The sequence below is a fragment of the Pinus tabuliformis genome, chromosome Q, assembly GCF_031772625.1.
Source record: "Pinus tabuliformis cultivar Carrire ecotype Pingquan chromosome Q, CPIR1, whole genome shotgun sequence".
Lineage (NCBI taxonomy): Eukaryota > Viridiplantae > Streptophyta > Pinopsida > Pinales > Pinaceae > Pinus > Pinus tabuliformis.
The window spans coordinates 787857851-787884388 of record NC_142296.1 but is presented as its reverse complement, the minus strand read 5'-3'; positions in this window follow the sequence as shown (position 1 = coordinate 787884388).

Below are 26538 nucleotides of genomic sequence, written 5' to 3'. Positions count from 1 at the left end.
GACACTCATTTTGGAGCATGTATTCTCCAAATAGAAGAATCTCAGAAGGCCTCATTGTAGATCAGGAAACCAACAGTTTAGGTCAAGCAAGAGCAAGGAAGTTAGGTTTGGGAGATATTCTTTGATGGAGCATGTTCCAGGGAAACTGCAAGAGTAGGGGTGGTGCTAGTGTCTCCAGAAAGAGAAAGCATTCAACTGTCTTTTAAGTTGGTTTTCCAAGTCACAAACAACATAGTAGAATATGAAGCTTTGCTATTGGGCCTTAATGCAGAAAAAGACAGAGGAATCAAGAATCTGAAGGTGTTTGGAGATGTTGATTTGATCATTTAGCAAGTTAATAAAACATTTCAAACAAAGCACCCAAGGCTGAGATCATACAGAGATGAGGTATGGAGAATCAGATATTATTTTGATTATTTCTGTATTTCATATATCCCTAGAGCCCAAAATTAGCTTGTTGATTCCCTTGCTATTTCTACTAGTCTATTTATTCCTCCTATGCCTCCCAGACTAGTTTATGAAGTCCAAATGAAGTACAGACCTTCCTTGCCTAACAATGTCCACCATTGGAAAGTTTTTGATGATGATGATGAGATAAATAGGTTCCTTCAAATCATTGATGAGTTCTCAGAAATGCAAATTGACCAAGAAAATGATGCCTTGGAAGAAAATCCCCAGTCCCATCTTAGAAATAAAATTGGTAAAGACAGCATTGTCCAGCTTCCTAGTAATCATATTCCTAAGGGCCTAATTCCTCTTGAAAGACTGTTTGACCGTAATGATGTGCCTTACAAGGCCACCCAAAGAGAAGACCAATCTGCAATCTGTAAGTATGATATAGGAAGTCCAGGTTAGCCTAGGTATGTGAATTTGTCCACTCATTTGTCTGTTGATCAAAGTGCTGAATACTGCAATTTAATGAGGCAATTTGCTGATGTGTTTGCCTGGGAGTATAGTGACCTGAAAACTTATGATAAGAATATAAATTAGCATAAAATCCCTCTGGAAAAGGACACTATTCCTTTCAAACAAAAGTTGAGACCAATAAATCCTATGCTTCTTTCACTGATTGAAAAAGAAATTAAAAAGTTGTTGGCTGCCAAGATCATAGTACCTCTCAAATATTCAAAATGGGTAGCCAATCTAGTGGTGGTGAGGAAGAAAAGTGGTGAAATCAGACTATGTGTTGATTTCAGAAATCTAAACAAATGCTCCAAGAAAGACAACTATCCTGTACCCAAGATGGAGCATTTGCTGCAAAATGTCTCAGGAGCCAAAGTAATGTCTTTCTTGGATGGTTTTTCATGCTTTAATCAGATTTTTTGCACACAGATGATCAAGAAAAGACTGCATTTACCACTCCTTGGGGCACTTTTGTGTATGTCAAAATCGCTTTTGGATTGATGAATGTTGGAGCAACCTTTCAGAGAGCTATGGATATAGCATTTGTGGGGGAGAAGGATAAATTTGTGCTTATCTATCTTGATGATATAATAGTTTACTCCAACAGCCTTCAAAATCATTTATAGCATTTGAAACAAGTATTCTTGAAGTGGAGGAGGTTTGGAATCTCAGTCAATCCCAAGAAATCTCAATTTTCTTTAGATGAAGGCAAGTTGTTAGGACATATTGTGTCTGTTGTAGGTGTTCATTTGATCCAGAAAGAGTCAAAGCAATATAGACTTTGTCTGTCCCTAGATCAAATAAGGATATCCAATCCTTTCTCGGAAAAATTAATTTTGTTAAGAGGTTTATTCCAAATTTTGCAGAATTGGTGTTTGGTCAATTTAGTGAAGTCTAAATTGAAACTTTTAAATGTCAACCCGAGGCTCATAAGCTGATGAAGTGAGGTGTACTATATGTACTTAGGTAACTGTTTTCTTAATCTTTTGTCGTTTTTAGCTCTTTTTTTTTAAGTTTGTTTTCAAATGTATCTTTCCTACTGTGATGTGATGGAAATGGAATAAAGCAAGTGAAATGTGGATGATTGTGGTGATCTCTAAATGATTTCTCAAAGCTTAAAAAGTATTCTACAAGAAAGCTTGAACAACAACTGCAATAAAATCAACTCTTAAAGGAAAATGAAGACATCAAATAAAAGGACTAATGACATCGGCCCAGTATCTCTGCTGCTGCATGAAAATGAAAATGAAATCTATATAAAATCCAACTAAAAGTAAAAACAATTATCTCACACTATTTCAACCCTTCAAATCAATCTTCTCTATGAAAAGATATCATGAAATGTTAATCAATGTGAAATTGAAGTGAAACTACATAAAAGAGACTAGTCCCAAATACTTTAACTTCCTCTTAACTTCTTGCCTTTCAGCTGAATTTATCATGTGAGAAACAGTTAGGAATAAGTCAAATAATGTGAGTTCCAAAGCAAACTAAATCAAGCTATGCTAAGTGATATTTTGGCTCCCAATAAAGATATTTGATTATGAAAAAGGAACCATCAATAGATGAACAACTTGATATCTAAGAGCAGAAAGTAAATATGAAAATTAAAGGAATGACAATAAGGAAAATCAAAGCTGCAAAACAATGAAGGTCAGCAACATAGACAAGATGATCACGCATGTCACTAGTTATGAAAAGAAAAGAAAGGAAAACTATCCCGGGCACGCCTAAGAAACCTGCATAACACACTGATCAGTCATGAACATAAAAGTGCAGAAATGTAAATCAGAAGAAATCAAAGTTTATGTACAGCTATTATACATGTTGAAAACGCAGCAATTTAAAAGACATCTGTACAGCTATTATACATGAAATCAGAAAAAGAAATGCAAGAAATTAAAGATTACTATACAGGACTTCAGCAAACAGGGGCCCTCTGCCTACTTCAGCCGATTCAATGAGCAAATATACGCTTTGATGTAAAACAATCTTCTCATGTATTAAACATCAAAACGTCAAGTACAGTGGGGAGTTCAAACAAAATGATTACAACAACGACTAACTATACAGCGTTCAAGGATGCTTTATTTATAGGAAGAAAGTGTTGGCATTTTGGCATAGGTGTGGCGCTACGATCCAGGTGTTGTACTTGATGGCAACTCTCTTTGATGACAGATCTCAGTCCAGACTACAAGTATGAAGAGAAATTTCATATACGCAGGTTCATTAAGCCCAAGTTGCGTATACACGCAGGTACTCTATAAACTAAGTCGCGGATACGCTGGTTCGCTATATACGAAGTCGCGTATACACGCAGCTTCATGAACAGAAAAGGGCGTACATGTCGAGAAGCTTCCCTTTGGTCCATGGTAGTTAGTCCTCGGTACTTGAACCTATGTCTTTGGACCAAAGTATCTCGACAGACGTGTTGATCCCTAGTTTTGAAGTTGATGGTATTGGATTTCTATGGTTTTGGCCCTTGGTATTGAGCAAGGCTTAAGGCTATATAAGGAGAAGAAGATCATTAGGCAAGTACAACTTGAAAAGTCTTGAATATCTGAAAAGAAAGAGATCTGGTATGCAGGTTATGGGTGGCTTGATCTAAGCTGAGGAGAGATCACACCGGTTGATGGAAGACTAGATCTAGGGACACGATCGGGATCTAATGGTTTGAAATGCACTATTATGATATGGTTGATTATGCGTATTTCTAGATCTGCATATTGACGCAATGTTATGTTCTGGGTCTAACTGATGTCTCGTATAGCTGCAAGTTAAGAGAATTTACTTTTAGATCTGTACGCAGGTTGTCTTCGGTAAAAGTGCGTGTATACGCGGGTTTCTCTCATTGAAGTAGCGTATATCTTTTGAAGTTTGATTTTTGGGGTTGCAGTTGGGTCTGACTGCTATTGCAGAGTTCTGTAGTCTGCTCTGTGTTCTGGTGACTGGTGTTGACAGGGTTTCAGTGGTTCAGTGATTCAAAGATTGATGATGCTAGTATTGGTTGTTTTGTGCTTCAATGATCTGTTATGAAAATTGAATGAATTGTGCTTCAGGAATATCCAGTCTGAAAATGTATGAAAAGTGGTACCTGAAGGAAAGAAGATTGTAGGCCAGCACCTACGTACTAGTATCGTAGCTAGTACAAGAGCAAAGGGGGTTGGAGCTCCCTTCCAAGGAAGTTTGGAGAACGAGAGAAGGTTGAAGCCTTCAACAGGTTGTAGCCTGCGTACTGGTATAAGGCTGCACCAGTACAAAAGATTGTAAACTGAAGTTTCATATTAAAGAAAGATAGAGACGACTTGCAGCAGGTGGTTTTCACCCACATTGGGTTTCCACCTTATATCATGGTGTTCATGTGTGTGTTTTTTGTGTGATGATCTGTTCTGTTATACTGCACTTGTTTTACTATCATGGTTAATAATGTCCTGATGCATTTACTGAAGATAAGCTACTGAATCATAAGTTTTCTTGTTATACGCTGGTTTCTTTAGACACAGTAGCGTGTACGCGCTGTTTCACTTAACTGAAGTAGTGTATATGTTTCTGAGCATAAAATGAAAATATTTTTCTGATAATACTGATTCACCCCCCCTCTCAGTATTATTTCCAACAATTGGTATCAGAGCAGGTCCTTCAGAGAAGCTTGATCGCTTGAAGGTAGATCGTTCATCATGAGCAACTACGAGAGAGAAGCATCAATCAGGCCACCGGTTTTTGATGGGACAAACTTCAATTATTGGAAAGTAAGAGTTACTGCCTATCTTCAATCTCTTGGTACAGAAGTTTGGGACATTGTAGAGACAGGCTACACTTTTCCTTCAGCTACTCCTACAGATGCAGACGAGAAAAAGAAATATGAAACAAATGCGAAAGCAGTCAGTACTCTATTGGGATGTATATCCCAATCGGAATTCATGAAGGTAATGCACTATAAATCTGCAAAAGAAATATGGGACAAGATTGTCACGAGCTATGAAGGAGACGAACAGGTAAAGCGTGCTAAACTTCAAACTCTCAGGATTAAGTATGAGACTCTCAGAATGTATAATGATGAAAGTGTGGCTAACTATTTCCTTAGAGTTGATGAGATTGTTAATTGCATGAAAAACTTGGGTGAAGAAATAAAAGAGGCTATTGTGGTTGAAAAGGTTCTAAGATCATTGTCCCCCAAATTTGAATCTAAAGTGTCTGCAATAGAAGAAAAGGAAAATCTACGAATTCTTACTATGTCTCAGCTTCATGGAATTCTAACTGCTTATGAAATGAGAAAGGGAGGTCCATCAGACAGAAGAGAAGCTGCTTTCAAGGCTTCAGGCAAAGGAGATTATTATGAAGCAAGTCACATGCCAGAAGATGAAGAAGAAGAATCAAATTTTGTCAGAAATCTTCAAAGGGGTTCTGGAAGGTTCAGAGGTAAGCTACCTTTTAAATGCTTTGCTTGTGGAAGAGTAGGTCATTATGCTGCCAGATGTCCTCACAAAGATAAGAATGACAAGGGAAAGGAACCTGTTCAATGGAACAAGAAACAAAATGAAAAGAAGAAAAGCTATTACATTCATGAAGATAGTGATGGTCTTTCAAATAGTGATGAAGATGAACAAGGTAATAGATATAAACTTTTAATGGCTTTTGAGGATGATGAACACTGGCTATGGCATCGGAGGTTGGGGCATCTAAGCTTTTCACAAATAAGGAAAGCATGCAAATATCAGGCAGTTCGTGGTCTTCCAGATATCAAAATTCCAGACAACACTATATGCAAATCTTGTCAGTTTGGGAAGCAAACTAGAACTAACTTTCCAGAGAAGGAAGGATCAGCCAGCATACCTCTTGAGCTAGTCCATACAGATGTATGCGGTCCATTCAGGAAAAGGACACCTCGAGGAGAAGAATATTTGATATTATTCATTGACGATTTCTCCAGGTTTGTCTGGTTAGGGCTTATGAAGCACAAAGATGAAGCATTCGAAAAATTCAAATCCTTCAAAGCCTTGGTTGAAAATGAATCAGGACACAAAATTAAGTGCCTCAGATCTGACAGAGGTGGGGAGTTTACCTCAAACGAATTTTTCGATTTCTGTGAAGAACATGGGATAAGAAGAGAATTCTCTACAGCTAGAACTCCTCAGCAAAATGGGGTGGTGGAAAGAATGAACAGAACAATCCAACAAATGGCTTGTGCTATGCTTGATGAATCAGGTACTCCCGCAACTTTCTGGGGTGAAGCTGCACATGCTGCGGTTATTATTCTTAACAAAACAAATGTCCGAGTAAACAGCACATAAACACCTCATGAGCTCTGGAGTGGTGAGACTCCTTCGGTGAAGCACTTCAAAATCTTTGGGAGCAAATGTTATATTAAGAATACTGATGAGCAACTTGGAAAACTTGAACCAAGAGCAGATGAAGGCATTCTTCTTGGTTATTCTCCACATAGCAAAGCATACAAGTGCTACAATAAAAGACTTGGCAGAATTGTTGACAACATTGATGTAGTGGTTGATGAGAAGGGATATATTCCTAGGCAAGTTCATCATGAAGACATTGAAGAAGATGAAGGCTATCCTCAAAGGAAGAATGATGAAGAAGAAGAACCTCAAGAAGAACCAGAGGAGCAGACAAGAATAGAAGAGAAGACTCCATCCAGATATGTTCAAAAGAATCATCCAGAATCTCAGATTGTGGGGCAGAAAGAAGCAGGAGTACAAACAAGAAGAATAATTGCAGAAGCTTCAAGCTATTTGGCATTACTCTCTTCCACTGAACCACAAAGTGTGAAAGAGGCATGCAAAGATGAATGCTGGGTCAAAGCAATGGATGAAGAACTTGAGCAGATCGAAAAGAACAACACTTGGGAATTGGTTCCTAGACCAAAAGATAAAAATGTCATAGGGACAAAATGGGTCTTCAAAAATAAATTGAATGAGAATGGAGAAGTAATTAGAAACAAGGCCAGACTTGTTTGTAAAGGGTATGCGCAGCAAGAAGGAATAGATTTTGAAGAGACCTTTGCTCCTGTTGCAAGACTTGAGGCCATCCGAATGTTCCTTGCTCTCTCAAGCTTTCAAAACTTCAAGGTATTTCAAATGGACGTGAAATCAGCCTTTCTGAATGGAGACTTAGAAGAAGAAGTATATATTGAGTAGCCAGATGGTTTCATTCTTGGGAATGATCCAAACCTTGTATGTAGATTGAAAAAGGCTCTCTATGGTCCCAAACAAGCTCCAAGGGCTTGGTACTATCGATTGGACAAATATCTTCACCAACAAGGCTTTTCAAAAGGATCAACAGATAGCAATCTCTATATAAAAGTTGAAAATAACAAATTGCTAATACTTGTTGTTTATGTAGATGATATTATCTTTGGCAACAATGAAGAGACTATGAGTCAAAACTTTGCCTTGGTTATGTAGAAAGAATTCGAAATGTCACTACTTGGAGAATTGACATACTTTCTTGGATTGCAAATCCAACAAAATGAAGGAGGCATCTTCTTGTCTCAAACCAAGTACCTCAAGCAGATCTTGAAGAAGTATGGCATGGAAGATTCAAAGCCATTATGTACACCCATGGTTACAGGATGCAGCCTCAGTGCAAATGATGAATCAGCAGCAGTTCATCAACCAACTTATAGATCCATGATTGGGAGTTTTCTTTATTTGATAGGTACCCGACCAGACATCATGCATGCAGTCGAAATAGTTGGGAGATTTCAGGCAAATCCAAAGGAGACTCATCTTTAGGCAGTGAAGAGAATTTTCAAATATCTTCAAGGGACACAAAATTATGGATTATGGTATCCTAGAGATACAGATCTCACACTTCATGCTTATACAGATGCAGATTGGGCCGGAAGCGTGGACGACAGGAAGAGCACAAGTGGTGGTGCATTCTTTATGGGCTCCAGATTAGTATCTTGGTTCAGCAAGAAACAGAGTTCGATTGCCTTATCTACAGCTGAAGCAGAATATGTGGCTGCGGCATCTTGTTTCACACAACTTCTTTGGATGATGCAGACCTTGCAGGATTTTCAAATCACTTGCACTTCACCAGTCTCTATCTTATGTGATAATACAAGTGCAAGCAGCATTTCAAAGAATCCAGTCATGCACTCAAAGACCAAGCACATACCAATCAAGTACCATTTTCTTCAGGAACAAGTGCTTGAGAAGAAGGTCAAGTTGGAGTATGTTCCTTCTAAGGAACAAGTTGCTGATATTCTGACAAAACCACTGCCCAGGGAAACTTTTGAATATCTCAGACAAAAGCTGGGAGTAGTTGATGCTTCATCCTGCTGTTGAAGCTTGTCTGTTCTACAGAAAAGTTGGTATACGCAAGTTACGTAAGGGATATCCGCATATATATGCAGATTTATGCTGGGAAAGTCGCGTGTATGACGTGCGCGTGTTGTAGAAAGAATATCCGCGTACATACGCTGTTTTATGGAGGAGAAGTCGCGTATATGGAGTTCTATACAGCAAGGGCAGACTCTGGTTGGAGAAGGTCTGAGATGGGTATGCCAGAATTCTTCAGGCATAGTTTTAGGGGGTGCAGCAGGCACAGGTTCAAGGGGAACAGCTTAAAGTATCATAAAGCATTGTTGGCATTTAGATGCTTTTGACACAACTGTTGTTGGTTTCAGGAGAAGGAGCTCAGAAGGAAATCTTGGTTGCTAATCTAAAAGATGTTTATCAGATGCTGCTTGTGACTTTCATAAGTCTTGGTCTAGATTTGTTGTCTCTATGTCATGTATTTTTTTTGTGATATCTCTTTTATGGTGTCAAGGTCATGTAACGGCCTATGTTGGTTTCCCCACTATGCCTGGGATGAATGATGTAATATAATTCGTTGTTTCTGATGTATCCCCTCTTGGTTGGGAGTATGGATGTATGTATTGAGTCTTTTGGTGATAGGAAGGTCCCTTATGGTGTATAAGTCTTGGCTCTTTTGAAGAACATCTTTTGCAGATCTTGCCTACAGTCAGGGGGAGCATGTTTCAGCACATCCAAGCAGAGATATCAGCATGTACCCAGGAGGAGCACAGCCCTTTGCCCTTGATGACAAAGGGGGAGAATGATTCTAAGGATCTTGGGGTTGCCATCAAGTCCAAAGGGGGATATTGTTGGCATTTTGGCACAGGTGTGGCGCTACGATCCAGGTGTTGTCCTTGATGGCAACTCTCTTTGATGACAGATCTCAGTCGAGACTACAAGTATGAAGAGAAATTTCATATACGCAGGTTCATTAAGCCCAAGTTGCGTATACACGCAGGTACTCTATAAACTAAGTCACGGATACGATGGTTCGTTATATACGAAGTCGCGTATACACGCAGCTTCATGAACAGAAAAGGGCGTACATGTCGAGAAGCTTCCCTTTGGTCCGTGGTAGTTAGTCCTTGGTACTTGAACCTATGTCTTTGGACCAAAGTATCTCGACAGACGTGTTGATCCCTAGTTTTGAAGTTGATGGTATTGGATTTCTATGGTTTTGGCCCTTGGTATTGAGCAAGGCCTAAGGCTATATAAGGAGAAGAAGATCATTAGGCAAGTACAACTTGAAAAGTCTTGAATATCTGAAAAGAAAGAGATCTGGTATGCAGGTTCTGGGTGGCTTGATCTAAGCTGAGGAGAGATCACACCGGTTGATGGAAGACTAGATCTAGGGACAAGATCGGGATCTGATGGTTTGAAATGCACTATTATGATATGGTTGATTATGCGTATTTCTAGATCTGCATACTGACGCAATGTTATGTTCTGGGTCTAACTGATGTCTCGTACAGCTGCAAGTTAAGAGAATTTACTTTTAGATCTGTACACAGGTTGTCTTCGGTAAAAGCACGTGTATACGCGGGTTTCTCTCATTGAAGTAGTGTATATCTTTTGAAGTTTGATTTTTGGGGTTGCAGTTGGGTCTGACTGCTATTGCAGAGTTCTGTAGTCTGCTCTGTGTTCTGGTGACTGGTGTTGACAGGGTTTCAGTGGTTCAGTGATTCAAAGATTGATGATGCTAGTATTGGTTGTTTTGTGCTTCAATGATCTGTTATGAAAATTGAATGAATTGTGCTTCAGGAATATCCAGTCTGAAAATGTATGAAAAGTGGTACCTGAAGGAAAGAAGATTGTAGGCTAGCACCTACGTACTAGTATCTTAGCTAGTACAAGAGCAAAGGGGGTTGGAGCTCCCTTCCAAGGAAGTTTGGAGAACGAGAGAAGGTTGAAGCCTTCAACAGGTTGTAGCCTGCGTACTGGTATAAGGCTGCACCAGTACAAAAGATTGTAAACTGAAGTTTCATATTAAAGAAAGATAGAGAGGACTTGCAGCAGGTGGTTTTTACCCACATTGGGTTTCCACCTTATATCATGGTGTTCATGTGTGTGTTTTCTGTGTGATGATCTGTTCTTTTATACTGCACTTGTTTTACTATCATGGTTAATAATGTCCTGATGCATTTACTGAAGATAAGCTACTGAATCATAAGTTTTCTTGTTATACGCTGGTTTCTTTAGACACAGTAGCGTGTACACGCTGTTTCACTTAACTGAAGTAGCGTATATGTTTCTGAGCGTAAAATGAAAAAGTTTTTCTGATAATACTGATTCACCCCCCCTCTCAGTATTATTTCCAACAGAAAGCAAACTGATTTAACGAAATTTATGATATTCGATCAGCTGTTCAAAAACACGTGAATCCTCTGCGTCCTCGGATCTAGGTAACGGTCATAGTGATCATTCAATCTGGAGAGTATGGCTGTTGGATTCGTGCTTCTATATCATCTCCGTGGCTGAGGATGATGCCACCTAGCTTCACGTGCCCAAAAACAGAGCAACGCAGAGCCGTGCCACTGCTGGACACTTCTGTTGACCGGTATTTGCCTCCTCGTTGACCGCGGGCTTTTATGGCTGTTCTGGGAGATCTAGAGGGACACGTACCATGTCCTTGACCCCTGGAACTTGCCCATGTGGCTCATCTTCTCTGAGGACACCTGTAACATATCGTTTAATAAAACAGCTGCGGAATCCGGTGCTGGCTTCAGAAACCTGGATCAGCTGCGGAAACCTGTGTTGGCTGCGGAAACGCAGCACACTGAATCAAAATTCTAAACCAAACAACAGTCACTTAGCATAGTTAGAAAATCATGTAAAAAGTCCTAAAATACAATGATTTAATCAACTTTGTGGATGAAATGAGTGGGAAAAGGAGAAAATGGATGGGAAAAGAAGACTGAGAGGGTGTGTAAGGAGGTACAGGTTCAAGGCTCTACATACCCCCACTATGAAGGTGTTGCATGTCCTCATGCAACCAAAACTTAGTTCTTTTCTTCAATCCATGTGCTCTGATGCTTCTGCAAGAACATCCAACCTCCTTCTCTTTCTCCTTGATGCCAAAATGGTCCTTGGTTTCTTGACTAGACACCTGAACTTCAAATTAATCAATGCCCAGCTCAGCTTCTTGCACTTTTTCTTCAATTTTCTATTCTTCTTCTGCCACACTCCTAAGTGAAGCATGGTATTGTCATGGACAATCTTGTCCACTTTACTTTGCTCTTTTAATGTTTCATTTTCTTGTTTAATGTGCCTGTTTAGGACTTCTAGCTCAAACACTTCCTGTTTTAAAGATTGCACTTGTGCATCAAGTGGCAAGGTAGTGCTTGGTCCTGCAACTGATCGTTCCAAGGACTCTAAGTAGTTATATGCTTCTTGCTGGGTGGAGTCTATCTCAGGTGTTTGTCTCAGCCTGAACTCAAATTCTTGAAAAGGAGGACTATTTTCTCTTTCCAGCTGAAAAGGACTTTCCTCACGTGGAGGACTTGCCTCAATGTCTTGCTGAGCTAGACCTTTTTCAGGTGTTCCTTCACCTAAATCAATAAAGTGTGATTGTTTTTCTTGGGTCACTTTCTTTCCTTTGAGCCTACTACTCCTCCTCACATGTGGACTAGTGCTCTCTTTCTGGGCACTCTGTTTTTCTTTTCATTTCTTTGCTGAGGCAACAGTTTGGAGATGGGATAACCTTTCTGCCAAAGTTTAAGGCTCTTCTTCTACTGATGGTTTAGGGGATGGATATGTCTCTTGAACAGTTGCTTTACCTTTGTCCTTTTTCTGCTTTTTATTTCTAGTTCCCTCTTCTTCTTCCTCATGAACAGTTTCCTGAGTGTCTACTGTAGGAAGGTCTTGGGCTGTAACATTTATTTCTCTCCTTCTACTTCTTTTTGGGATTTTTGGGGAACTACTGGCAGAGGTTTCAGTCACCTCTTGGAAGTGGTTTCTGATCAAAAACTTTTCCCAAGTATCATTACTGTTTTTCAATTGATCCTCAATGAGAATTCTAATGAGCCCGTGATGATAAAGGTGGGATTCAATATGGCCTACATGTTTCTGAACAACAGAGCTCATTTTCTTTAGACTTGCTAGCAGAAAGTAAGGTAAATTAAGGGCATGGCCTTCCATAAAATTCATCATAATCCTTGCATGATACATATACATGGTGCCAAAACGGCCTTCGCATGTAATAAACTTCTGAACAAGTAATAACAACGCAGACCATTCCTCTTTGATTACATGCACAAGAATTCCCTTAGTGAATATAGAAGTATCCATACCTGTGTTTTTAAGCATGACTTTCCATCCTTGATCATCCAGGCCTCTGTTTTTAAACCATCTGTCTCCCTGTTGTGGTAAACTGGTTGCTGCTGCTATTGTATCCTCTGTTATTGTGAATTTCAAGTCCCCTACCTCCACTACGTGTCCATTGAAGGACCGAGCAAAAGCTTTAGTGACTTCCTTATTATAACCTCTGAACTTCTGAATAAACTTCAACCACTTCGCTTTCTTCAATGATTCCTTTGTCTGCGGATACCCCTCCAGGTATTTTGGGCCCTCAGGTTCGGCTATGAGTAACTTTCCCATTCTCGGCTTTTAACCCCAGCTAAAATTTTTACTGTGTGTGGACGTTCAAGGGAAAAACGAGCTGATTACGGGATTCTTGAGGTAAGTGGAGTGGCCGTAGTTGAAATGCAAAGCGTATGTAGTGACTGTAATCAGGGTTTAGAGCAAGGCTATGGAGGTTGTAGCGGAAATGGAGAGCAGAGAATGGTATGAGCACGAGGTAAACAACAGTCACGGGTTTAGCATCAAATGCATGTGAAAGTGGAGTGATAAATGGGCAGTATAACGGCTGAGTCCTTTCGAATCGGTTGGCTTACGCCACGTCTCAACATTGGCTGCGGAAGTTATGGTGGAGGAGAGACGTAGTACAGTAGGTCACTTCTTCCTCGTACGACCAATAAATGAAAACGCAGTCCCATTTCGAGTTTGAATTAAGAGTGATTATGGAACCGTTAGAAAGGGATGAGGTGGACGGATTATCATCGTGGAAGTGGAGTGATATGGATCTAGCCGTATCAAATCATTGTATTTAGTGGAATTTCCATGATATAATAACTATGCATACAATGACATTAGATTGTTATTTGGTAGAGATTTTGATCATACCTTTGGAAGTTTTCCATTTGTTGATTAAGGCTTCTGACCCATTATTGCTTTTTGATCTTGCAGGTGCCTCATATCTTTGCTGCCTTTGGTGATGATGATGCTAACCTTTGACTGTGATTTTCTTTTGAAAACAGAGTGCTGCTGTAGAGACAGAGTGATGCTGGCTGCGGAATCATTTCGAGCTGCGGAAACTGGTGCGAGCTGCGGAAACGGTTCCCAGCTGCGGAAATTGAGACAACACCCCTTTAACTGCACAAATATAGTTAAAAAAACAACTAACTAAATGAAATAGTCCTGAGAGGGACTTTTATTGATGATATGAGATGGAGTGAATGGAGTGAAGTGATGATGAAATGGAATGGAGATGAAAAATGATGAAGGTGAAGTGAAATGAAGTGAGGATGGAAAGAGAAAGAGATTTTTTTTTTTTGGAAAATATAGAGTGTCAGGTGTCCCTGATTTTTACTCCATATTTTCTGTATAAGACCGCCAATCTGGGATTGGTTTTCAGGCTTATACACATTTTTTTTTATTTTTATTTTTTATTTTTTTAATTCAGAAAGAAACAAAGACTAGGCTGATGGAGGAGAAGAATTCTTCTCCACCAGCCTCATTGCAGAATTCTCTTGAAACATCTTGACAAAGTCCTCTTTTGAGAGTGGCTTATGATAAATTTTCAATCGGTGGCCATTCACAATGAGAGGAGTTTGAAACTCATCAATAGTCTTGATTCGAACTGCTCCATTGCTAAAGACTTCATCAATCTCATATGGCCCAAGCCAATGAGTTTGAAATTTTCCTTTGAAGTCTTTAAACTTTGAATCAAACAGTAATGCCCAATTTCCCTTTTGAAACTTCTTCTCTTTGATATATCTGTCATGCCACTTAGTTCTTTGGTGCTGAACTAGATCGGTCCTTAAAATTGCATCTTGTCTTATTTCATCTAGCTCATTCAGCTGCTCCATTCTGTGCTTTTGGGCTTCTGATAGACTCATCCCCAACTGAACTGCCATCTTGAAGGTCTTGACTTGGAACTCAATGGGGAGCAAGACTTCTTTCCCATAAACAAGTTCATAGGGAGAATGTCCTGTTGTGTTCCTCCATGTAGTTCTATAGGCCCATAAGGCTTCAGGAAGCCTTTCTGCCCAATCTCTTCGGTAGAGATGAACAGTCTTGGTGATGATGCTCTCAAGAACTTTGTTTGTGGATTCCACTTGACCATTTGCTTGTGGATGGTATGGAGTAGATTTTCTGTGCTTGATTTTGTATTCTTCCATCAGCTTCTCCATCAAGTTAGATGTAAATTGACTTCCCTGATCTGTCAAAATTTCTCTTGGGACACCAAAACGAGTAAAAATATCCTCAAAAAGAAATTGAACAACTGAATTTTCAGTGGCAGAAGGCAATGCCTTGGCTTCTACCCATTTAGTAACATAATCAGTGCAAACCAATATATACTTCTTTTGTTTAGATGGTGGATTAATAGGTCCAATGAAATCTAAAGCCCATTTTTCAAAGGGTTCGATGAGTACCTGTGGCTGTAATGGCATTTCATTTGAAAGAGTTGGTCTCCCAACTCTTTGGTAGCTGTCACACCTTCTAACATATTGTTTTGCATCTTTGAAGAGAGAACGCCAATAATATCCTAAAGAAAGGATTTTATAGGTCGTCCTCTTGTCAGCAAAGTGTCCACCGCACAGTTCATCATGACATGCCTTAAGGATGTCAGGCATTTCATCTTCCCGAACACATCTTCTGATCACACAATATAGCCCTGTTTTGAACAATTCATTAGAAATCCATGAATACTTTGAACTCTCCTGAATGATTTTCCTTTTCTCATTAGGAAATAAGTGTGGAGGTAGCTTCCCTGTAACCAAATAGTTAGCAATATCTGCATACCAAGGAGTTTTAGTAGTTACTGCAAACAGATATTCATCTGGAAACTTATCCTCTACAAGAGAATCTTCGTTAGTATTTTGGATTCTAGACAAGAAATCAGCTACTGTATTTTGTTTTCCTGGTCTATCTAACACAGTAATATTGAATTCTTGTAAAAGTAAAAGACATCTTGTAACTCTGCCATTAGTAACAGGTTTGTTCATGAGATATCTAATTGCAGAATGATCAGTATGGACAAAAGTTTCATAGCCAGTTATGTAATGTCTAGCCTTGTTAATTGCATGCACAACAGCTAAGAACTCTTTTTCAGTCACAGTATAATTTAACTCAGTGGGAGTCAAATTTTTACTAGTGTAGTAAATGGCATAAGGAACTAAATCTTTTTGACCCAACATAGCTCCTAGAGCTGTATCTGAAGCATCTGTAGAAATATGGAAAGGAAGTTTCCAATTTGGCCCTCTCAGAATGGGTGCTTCAGATATTCTTGTTTTTAGAGTTTCAAATGCAGATTGACAGTCAGGATCCTAATTGAATTCACAGTCTTTTATAAGTAATTTGAAGAGTGGAGATGCTATCTTGGTGAAGTTTTCAATAAATCTTCTATAATATCCAGTAAATCCAAGAAAAATTCTAACATCTTTTTGACAATTTGGAATAGGTAACTTGGAGATGACTTCAACTTTTGATCTATCAACTTTAATTCCATCTCCTGAAATATGATGTCCTAAAACAATCCCTTCAGTAAACATCATAAAACATTTTTCATGACTTAATGAAAGATTTGTTTCTTTACATCTTGTTAACACCCAGGTTGTTCCCTTTGACTCCCAAGGGAATACGGCCGGGGTAACCACTAACCAAGCTTTGGATTACAGCTTCTAGCCAAACTGTAATCAGAGAGGGCTCTCTCTTTAAGGTTTGTCTCTGTTTTGTGAAGAATTTCAGGCTAGCTATGATGCTCAAGGCTTGTTTTTGGACTTGGTTGGATGATGATTTCAGTCAAGATATATATATGCTCACTAGGATGTTCTTAGGCCATTGGGCATGGAGTCAGTGGTCCTTTAGATGTTTGGTGTGCTGTGTTGATACGGTAGTGATGCTGCAGAGCTGAATCAGTGTCTGAGAAACAATGCTTTGAAATTGTGATTAAATGTGATGTATCCAGTTCATGAAAGGCAGTTAAGAATCTTCCAATAAACTGATATGCAAAAGAAGTGAGAATATTATTTAGAAGCAGTGAAGAATTTCTAGACAACATTCACATTTATAGAATTAATGAAAAACATGAGCATTTAAGAATTCATGTCCATAGTTAATTCTGAAGAAAACATTTACAGTAATAAAAGATTGAGCACAGGGTGTAACCAAACATATCCTGCACTATCCCTTTTCTCTATTGCTAGATTTAGTGAAACATGAGCATGAGTTAATAACATAAGAAGACAAAATAGAGATTAAGAGAAACTTATTATTCCATCAGACAGCACAAGAATTCTGCAACAGCACGCATGTCATCAGCAAGACATCAAATTTTCAGGAAATCACTGAGCTGGTCCAGCCCTTTGTATTAGATAATCTGAAAGTGTACGATACATTTGCCTCAGAGTGAAAATCACCAACCCCTTATGCGTTGCTAAGGGGGGTATATATACAAAATTTACATAAGAAAAATATCAAGGAAATGAGTTAATGGCTCATTGATGTTATGCCAACTCCTGGAGCCTTGTAGCTGAGAAAGTTAATGCTGTAATAACTCTTCAGTGCTTTAGCTGTCCAAAATAGTCAGAAACTGTTGACTTGGTGGCTGTTGGAGTCGGTTGAGGGTACGCTGTCCAAAATTTGCGTATCTTCTTATCCTTTGGGCTAGCTGTCGTTCTCCATGTGCTTAGTCACCTTTCAGCTGCCTTAAATGCTAACTTTATTCTGCTGTTTGTATTCTAGTGAGTTGGAGCTGGCAATGACCGAGCAAATGGAGCTATCGTGGCAGAATTTGAAGCATTGCCTGCCACCAATCCTCCTTGGGCAACTGATGTCTTCGAATTTTTACTAGAGTTTGATCGGCCTCTGTATATCTGTAAAAATTTGGAGGAATTTCAAAAAGGTTCTTTACCTCATTTTCAATAAAAAACAGGCCTTCAAGTTTATTGTATAAGCTCTGTCCTGTTGGAGGCCCTGTTTCCTCAGAAGTACTGCCAGATGCAGTGATTTGATTTTCAATGTAAGTTGCCATCCTGTTGGTGTACTGCTCTCTGGAGATCAGTCTTCCTGCACCGCTTAGTAGGCTGGGAAGTCCTTTTGCTTGCAGTGCTACCATTTTGTGTTGGTATTCATCCACCTCAGCCTGTATTTCATAGCACTTCCTCTCCACAGTTTGTACATAATTCCTGAGAGTGAGTACCTTCCTAGCTGTGAGGACAGCCTCTGTTCTGTTGACTATGCCAATGGCTGCCAGTTCCTCCTTTTCTTGCCTGTTCAAAAAGTCTATCATTCTATTGGCCTGGTCAAGCCTGTTTCCCAGCGCTGTCTTGGCCCTTTGGATTTCTGTTTGTGCCTGGCCAATTAAATCCATCTGCTCATGTATGGTTTTAATTGACTTCCATTGCTTAGTGATGGATTGGTCAATTTTGGCCCATAGAATTCTTTTTATCTCAGCCATGGTGCTTTCCAGATTCAGCTCCTTCTCCAAGGCCTTTATTCTTTCCTTTAGGGCCTTTATTTCTCTGCCTTGTTCTGCCACAATTATTTTTTATTTGTCATATTTGGCATCTAATTCTGCCAATTTTTCCTTGGCCTGTTTTATTTCATTTGCCTGGAGCTCCATTTCTTTAACGGCCTTAGTCAATTCTTCCACGCTTGTGCTGGAATCTAGAGCTGTTGTTGTTGCTGCTACTTCTGTTGTGGGAGCCACTGCTGCCTCTGTAGTTGTTGCAGTGGTTGAAGTAGTTGGAGGAGCTTGGGATGTAGACTCTCCCTGTTTATCTTGTAATTCCCCTTCAAGCTCTTTCTCCAAATCGAGGACCTTCTGGTTTAGCTGCATTATGAGGTCCAGTTGCTCATCAACCTGCTTTTCCTTTTGTAGCTCTGCTGTTTGAGGGTGTTCTGTGGGCAGCAGCTTTAACATCTTCTTTAATGCATTGAGGTCATCCTCCTTTCTCTTCATAAGGGCCCTTACACCCTTAGGACCCTTAGGATCATGTCTTAGGTCGATAATAATGTCCTCAAGTGATTTTATTATGTTGTCTTTGGCTAGGGAGGACATTCTTTCAAAATCCAACTGAGTGTTGGTATTTTTTAGTGACTCTTTTAGTTCATGGGCCATGGTTGCCCTATCTACCAAGGTTGCATAGACCATTTCTCCAGTCCGTTTGTGGAGTTCAATTTGGTCCATGGGATGGATGTCTTTGGCTAGGACCTCCACCCTTGTCTTCACATAATCTGCCGCTGATTTTGGATGGGGCACTGTAGGTTTGAAATGGCTGAGGAGCAATTTATCCTCTTGAATGTCATATACAGACATCAACCTTTCTTTTTGGGCTGGTGTTGCATTTAGAAATTGTTTATAGACTTCCACCCTCAGCAATTCATTTTGTGCCTTAATTTGCTTGAAAGAAGCCTTAGTGCTTTTGGGCTTCTTGCTCTGCTGAGAGGAGGAGGACACCTCCAAACCAAGTTGTAATCCTTGCTCCTGCTAAAAGGAGCTTGTACCTGTATGATGGCTGCCCTCCCTGTCTTTCCTTGAACTGTCAAGGACTTCTTCAGTGATGTCCTCTACCTCTGGGGAGTCAGCCCTTTGCCTTTTGGTCTGGGGTTGTTGGGAGGATCCACTTGCAGGAGTGGACTCTTCTCTGTCTCTTTTCGTACCCCTCTCCTCCTGTGCTGGGGTCTGCAAAATTGGAGCTGTTTGTGGCTCAGTTTGTGGAGGGGGAGTCTGCTCTTGTTGTTGCTCTGGTTGCTGCCCTTGTTGCTGCTCTTGTTGCTGCTCACTTGAAGGGGCAGGCTTTTCTTTTGCAGTTTCTTCTTCAGCACCCATTATTCCTTTCCCTTTGTCTGTACCTGGTGCTGCTGTAGAAGGTACCTGTGTGGCTGGTTCAGTCCTTGAGGCTGAGGTCCCTTCTCCTGCTGAGTGCGGTCGTTTGAAGGGTACCTGCTGCACAGAATCTAGGTCAAGAGTCTTTTCCAGTTCCTTGACATTCTTTAGCATTGTCTCTTCTTCAGTTAATTTTTCAATTAAAGTATCCTGTTTCCATTCTTGCTGGTTGGCATATTTTTCAATGTGTGGATATTTGCAATGCTTATAACCTAGTATCCTATACTTGACTCTTCTAGCAATAATGAAGCCTTCAGGGTCGTAAGGGACCCATCGGAAACTATGTGATAGCTTGTATTTGTCTTTGAGGATTAGGTCAGCATCTTCCCATCCTTCTTTTTTATTCATGATGAAGGGGCCCACCTGGTGCTTGAACTTGAGATGGGCTTTCTTTTTGGAGCTGTGAAAGTGAGTGAGGTCAGATTGAATTAACTGCCTATAATACTCCAAGGCAAATATCCTCATAGGCACATATTTTGGGAGCCTGTATGGACAGAGCTCACAGCCATAGACTCTGATGACTGTATGATCCTCATATAGGTACCAATCACCTATTTTGTAATTCTTGGAGAGCTGCAGGACTTTCTGTATTTCAGTTGATATTCTGGGAGGAGGGGACCTCATCAATAAGCAAGAGACAGGGTATACAAATTGGTCAATAAATTCACAATAGGAATAGGGTGAATTTTGGACTTTGTGATAGACAGATGTCCAGAAGATAACATATCTTCTTTCCCCTTTATAATCCATCTTTTTGATGTAGCATGGAAAAACCTCGGACTGATAGTACATGAAAAGGTGGTAGATATAGGATGAGTAATTGAAGACACCCTGTCTGTCTACTTTGCACAACTGATCATGAATCTTGTTAGCTATGAACTTGGCAAAGTTATATTTGCGGGCAGGGGGTTGGCCTGGGCTGTAAGCAGCTAGCAATACCAGCATTGTTTCATCTACATGCTCGCTGGTTCTGTATCCCAATACATAAGCAATCATGTCCAGCAATAGTCTGCCTACCTCAGTAAAATAGACATCCAAGTAGGGAGGTGGCCCTGTGGGCTGGCATTCAGGTCTCATAAATGTCCTGGTGATCTTCTGAATATCCTCACTGGTCATCTTGGCACCAGTGTCCAGCAGATAATTCATGGAAAAAGGGAACAGCAGCTCAGTTTGATCAAAGTGGAGCATCTTATTGATGGATTCAGGATTAATGTGAAAGAGGATGCTCCCAGATGGAGACTTAATAGCTCTGTGCTACACATCATAGTTTTCAGCACATAGGCGAATAATCTCAGGAAAAACATTGACAGAGGGGAGACAGTAGTATTGCAGATTTGACTCCCATATCCCATATGTATCCTGACCATTCAGGTAGTCATCTCTTAATTGCCTGAAGGTCTGCAAAAAGTCCCTATTACCCACAAAGTCTTCAATGAGGTAGTCCCTGTCAGCAAGAGGCAAGGACTCCAGGTCTTTATTTGGTGCATTTAAAGGAGCAACACTGAGGGCTGAGGGTGCAGGAGTAGCCATTGTGTAATCTGATTTTGAACAAGGTGAGTGCAATGGTTTGCAAGGTTCCTCAGAGCTTAAGTGACAGGCTTACTGTAGATAATGCTTGGAATTTTCTTCAAAGTGGAATAAGCAGGCTTGGCAGACTTGTCTCTGCTGTTTTTTGGTAAATTCACAGGGATTGTGAATTGGTGAGGATGATTGCAGAGGGTGTGCGGGCTTCAATTTGGTGATATGCAGACTTGGGCCTCCACCCGGCAAAAGGGAACAATGCCGGGCAACTCGGGGCTAAATGTGTAAATTTCAAGCCGTGAATTATGGTTTGAATGTCAAATTCTTGGAGCTGGGGCAATGCAGGTTGATTTAATTGCAAATTCAGTAGTAGACAGTGTGTAATTTAGGATTTGAGCGATGCTTATTGGAGAATTCGTATAGAAATGACATGCATAGGGGTGAAACAAGGAACTTGCGGTGAATACCTCGAAAAATAGCACTGAACGACTTCGGGCCGAGCAGGGGGAGCTCGCTGCAGCTGGATTGACAAGTGATGGCAGCCGCAACTTTGAATTTGATGGCTCGGAGGCAATTTCGCGGTGAACCGGTTAACAGTGGCTGCATCCTTTTCACTTGAAAATGACAACAAACGGCTAGTTTGGCTGTTTTTAACGACAAATTTGGGCAAAAAGGGTCATTGGCGCTTTTTCCGCCAATGACGTCAGGGAGGGCCCGAGGTACGGAGGGTGACATGGACCCTGAGCTGGAGGCCAGCGTGGACGGACATGGTGGCGAGCGGAGAACAGTGGCAGGGCGACGTGGAGGGCCACGGGCGCCGGGGCGGGCGGAGGAGGCACGACGTCATGATGACGTGTGGGTGACGTGGTGCCGCAGGGGTGGTATTAGGGAGGCGGTAAGCGGTCTCCCCGCACCACCTTTGGTGATAGGCGGTATTAGGGAGGGGGGCTCCGAACACCCCCAGCGCATGCCACGCGTCCTGGGTACGACCCCCAATACCGCCGTCTCCCCGGACGTTAAAGGGAGGCAGGTCGGGATCCGAGATTGACCGCCCACCGTTAGATCTGGGGCGGTGGAAGATCAACGGTTGGCAGGTATTCTTGATCAAAGGTGCAGTTTCGGGTTGGGTCCCGCCCGGCAATAAAATATTCACTTTAATATTTTTGGCGCGGGACTTTGGGTTAAAGGGTTTTTGTGGGTTTTTTTGAGTTTTTGAATTAATCTGTCAGGGGAATAAGGGTTATGGTTAGGTTTGAGTGAAGGGAAAAGGGGCTCTTTGGCGAAATTCTTTAGGCAAAGAGGGGGGATGATGGATTAGGGGGAGGTTATTACTCTAACCAGAGGCTGGAGTAATCCCATGACAGGGTTGACCATAGTCCCTGGTGGACTAATGTCTCCCTTAAACAAATTTATTTAGCTATAGTGCTAACAAGGGGGGATATTATACATGTTTATGGGTTTATACACCATGGTGTTACAATAGTAGGGAAAAGGGGAACATAGGGGATTTAGATAATAAGAAGTTAGGGGTTAATATGAAGGGGGGGAAGGGGGTGAGAGGGTGAAACACTAAGTTTATATGAAAACAACTTAGTTTAGAGAGTAGATCAAAATAAAAAGAATTTTTTAGACAAGAAATGTGGCTTCTTTTCAAGGAAAGAAATCATTTATGACATCAAATTTGTATAAATGAAGAGCACAAGGAGGACTGGTCAGGCAGATCCTGCAGTCCTCATGGGAGGTTAGTAAGAAACTTTGAAGGGAAATGGGGGAAGTTAGTGATGACTTTAGCACTTTGCCACTTAGGCCACTGTTCTTGCCTTTTCTGCTAATGGCCACTTTGATTTACTCCAAGTGATGCACTTGGATTTAGCTTTCTGCAACATTCCACTGCCTACCCTGCTTATTTCCTAGCATTTTTTGTTACTTCAAGGAGGGTGCACTTGGACTTGCAAACCCTTAGGTGCCTTTTCTTTTCCTTTGGCTTTTCTTTTGATATTCTATCTAAGGCTATCCTTATTGCTTCCAAGGCCCCAGATTAAACAGTTGGGAACCTTCTTTCTCTACCTAACTACTTTGTCTGCCAAGATTGAACTGTTTGGACAGACTTCTTTCTCTAATATATACCAAAAAATTGAAACATGGCCTGACCCAGCTTAAGCTTTTGGATCACCCATTGGGAGATAGGGCAGCATCAACCAAATGTAAATGTGTGTCTTCCATCAGAATATGAGATCTTTGCATTCCCAAAGTAGATCATATTGGCACTTCCCATGCCAATCATGAAAAATGAAACCTATTGGTATAGGTAGCTAACACATCTTATAAGGACTTTTTCCAAATTTTCTAATGCCTCTTCAAATGAATTACCATAAACTGTAAAATCATCCATATAGACCTCTACACAATCATGAATTAGATCAGAAAAGATTCCTAGTACTTCCCTTTGAAATGTTGCGGGTGCATTACATAATCCAAAAGGAAGTACTCGGTAAGCGAAAGTTCCCCAAGGACAGGTAAATGTGGTCTTGTCCTGATCTTCAGGTGCTACCTGAATCTGAATGTAACCACTAAAACCATCCAAGAATGAGAAATACTTTTTGCCTGCTAAAGTATCTAATACTTGATCAATAAAGGGCAAAGGAAAGTGATCCTTCAAATTTGCCTTGTTCAATTCCCTGTAATCAATGCAAACCCTCCATTTACCATTCTTTTTAGGTACTATAACCAAAGGGGAAACCCACCGACTATTTGAAATGGGGTAAATGAAGTTTACATTAAGTAACTTTTGGAGCTCTTATTTCACTATCTCCCTAAGGTTTGATTCATCCTTCTTTGAGGTTTTCTGATTGGTTTACTGTTTTCCTCAATGTAGATGTGATGAATGCAAGTCTTAGGGTCAATACCTTTCATATCAGTATACTCCCATGCAAATGCAGTAGAATGCTTTTGTAAGATTTTGGTTAGCTCCCCCTGTTGTGATTTTTCCAAGTTTTTGTTGATATTCAATGTTTTTCCTGGAAAAATCTCAATGGCAGAACTACCAAACTCTTCCATAGAGAAAAGAGACATTTGTCTAGATGATAGACACTCAATATCAGAATCCAAATGAAATTGTGTGTGGTCATATTCTGAAGATGGTTCAAAGTTTTCTAATGTGTTCATAATTTGACTATCTTCACTAATCTCAGAAATGGTAAAGATAGGTTGTATAGTATCTTCATCATCAACCCACTTATTATCTCCTATTTCTGTAATTGCTTTTGCTGGAGGATACAGATTGAACTTCTTTGTCGAATTACCATCAGAAATATACATATCCCCAGACCTACAACTTATGAAAGCATCAGCTGTGGCTAGCCAAGGTCTTCCTAAAATAAGAGGATGTCCTCCTAGATTACTCTTAGGAGTTAAAATCATGAAATCCACTGGATATTCCCAAGAGTCTAGGGAGACTGGAATGTCTTTAATACACCATATGGTTTAATAATTGATCGATCTGCCAATTGCAATAAAGTAGGTGTAAAAAGAAGATTAGGAAGTTTTAGCTGTTCCATAGTTTGTCTATTCATGATGTTGATAGCAGCCCCTAAATCAATCAAAGTATTTGGTATTTCTACCCCATTGATATGTGTTTTGACAATTGGACTACCGGGATCTACATATTTCTGCATAGTAATTTTTCCCATCATGATATCTGCAATTTTCCCTACCAGGTGGATCCTTCTGGTATCTCTTGGTTTCCTTCCTGGTCTTTTAAGGCTCAACTCCTTTATTGTTTTTGCTAGAATATGAATTTCCTTAATGGCTTGTAACAAGGGAATCTTGATACAGACATTCTTCAATTCATCTAGAAAATTATAGTCAGGCAACCAAATTTGTTTTTCCACTCCTTTGTCAATTTGTAATCTTTCAGGAAAAGGAGGTGTGGATAAAGATGCAGGTTGCTCAACTATGGGAGTTGTGGGGGTTAATTCTTTTTCTTTTTCTTTTTGAGTGTTTGGGTTTTGAAGAGATGATTTAGAACCCTTATTGGCTTCAAGAGATTCTTCCTCAAAAATGCTTTGCTTTTGAGCATTTATAGAAGGCTTATCTAAGACTCTACCTGATGTGAGTTGTACTTCATTGAGAGGAACAATCATATAGGTAGGAAATTGTTGACCTTCCAACATGTAAGCATTTTGAGGGTTTTTATTATTGGGGTTTGGCAATGGCTGAGAAGGAAGTTGATTTGACTTCTGTTGGAATGGAAGCAAGAGTTGAGAGTTTGGATTATGTTGAGAAGGTTGTTGTTGTTGTGGAAATGGCAATGATAGTTGTGGATTTTGATTTGGAAGTTGTGGAGCTTGTTGGTTTTGAAAAGATGGAGGATATTGGTAAAATTGAGCAAATCTCCCATAAGGATTTTGCATACCTTGTACCCATGATTGAAAAGGATTTTGAGGTTGGGACCAAGGTTGTTGCCAAGTATTCCAATTTGGTGGGGGTTGAAAATTCATAGAGTTGCTAAACCCTTGATTTTGTTGCCCCTGCCAAGGTCTCCTTGCAACAAAATAGAGAGATTCGATTGTATTTGGATCCTCTTGAAAGACAGCTTTGAGCCCAGGGATTGAAGGACAATCCTTGGTCTCATGATTCTCTGAACAAATTACACATGTCTCTACAACTTTTGCATCCAAGGGACATTCCCTTAGAGCATGTTTCTTCCTACATTTTGGGCAAAAGATGGCCAAAGCCTCAGCTTCTGCTTTCTGTTTATTGTGAATCTTAAGGGTGTCTAGTTGTTCACTAAGACTTCCTAAGATATGAGTTTTGAATTCATCAAGCATGTTGTCAATCTCAGCCCTACTTACTGATCCAGTTGCAGATTTGTTTGCTCTGATGAGAGAAGGATCTCTAGGCCCTTTTTTACTTTTAGAGATCCCCCTTGAGAGATGGACACATAGTTCTGCTATATCATTGAGTGAAAGTTAAGATATATCTCCCTTCCCCATCATGTTCAAAATATCTATGCATTCATCTCTAATGGCTTTTAATAGAAGGGCTTTCAAGGTCTCCTCATCTAAGTTGTTCATTTTTGCTCTTTTCAAGTTGTATTGAAATCTTTCAAGCAAATCCTCCAAATTTTCATCCTCTTTTTGCATCATTTTGAATACCTCATCCTTGTGATTGGTGGGCATACAATAGTCGAGGTACCTATCCAAAAATGTTTGTTTCATATCATTCCAAGACCTAATGGATTGAGTGAGTAATCCCATGAACCACTTCAAGGCTGCTCCTTTCAATGTTGAAGGGAACAGTTTGAGTTTTTGAGAGTCTTCCAGATAATCATAAGTTCGACAAACGACTTCAAACTCAAATAGAAATGTTTCAGGGTCCTCATTCCTCATCCCATGGAAGTTTGGGAGGACAGATGGTGAGATGTTTTTCATGGTGGCTCGGGAGTCCTCATCGACTATAGGAAATCCAAATGAGTTGTCTCCATCCCTATTTCCCCCAATGTTACCTCTACCTCCTCCATTGTTTCCTCCTCCTCCTCCTCTACCTCTACCTCTACCAAATCCAGTTGCTCCTTCCTATGTCATAGTAGTTTCCCTAGAGACTTCAGAGTCTTCTGGTTCTTCT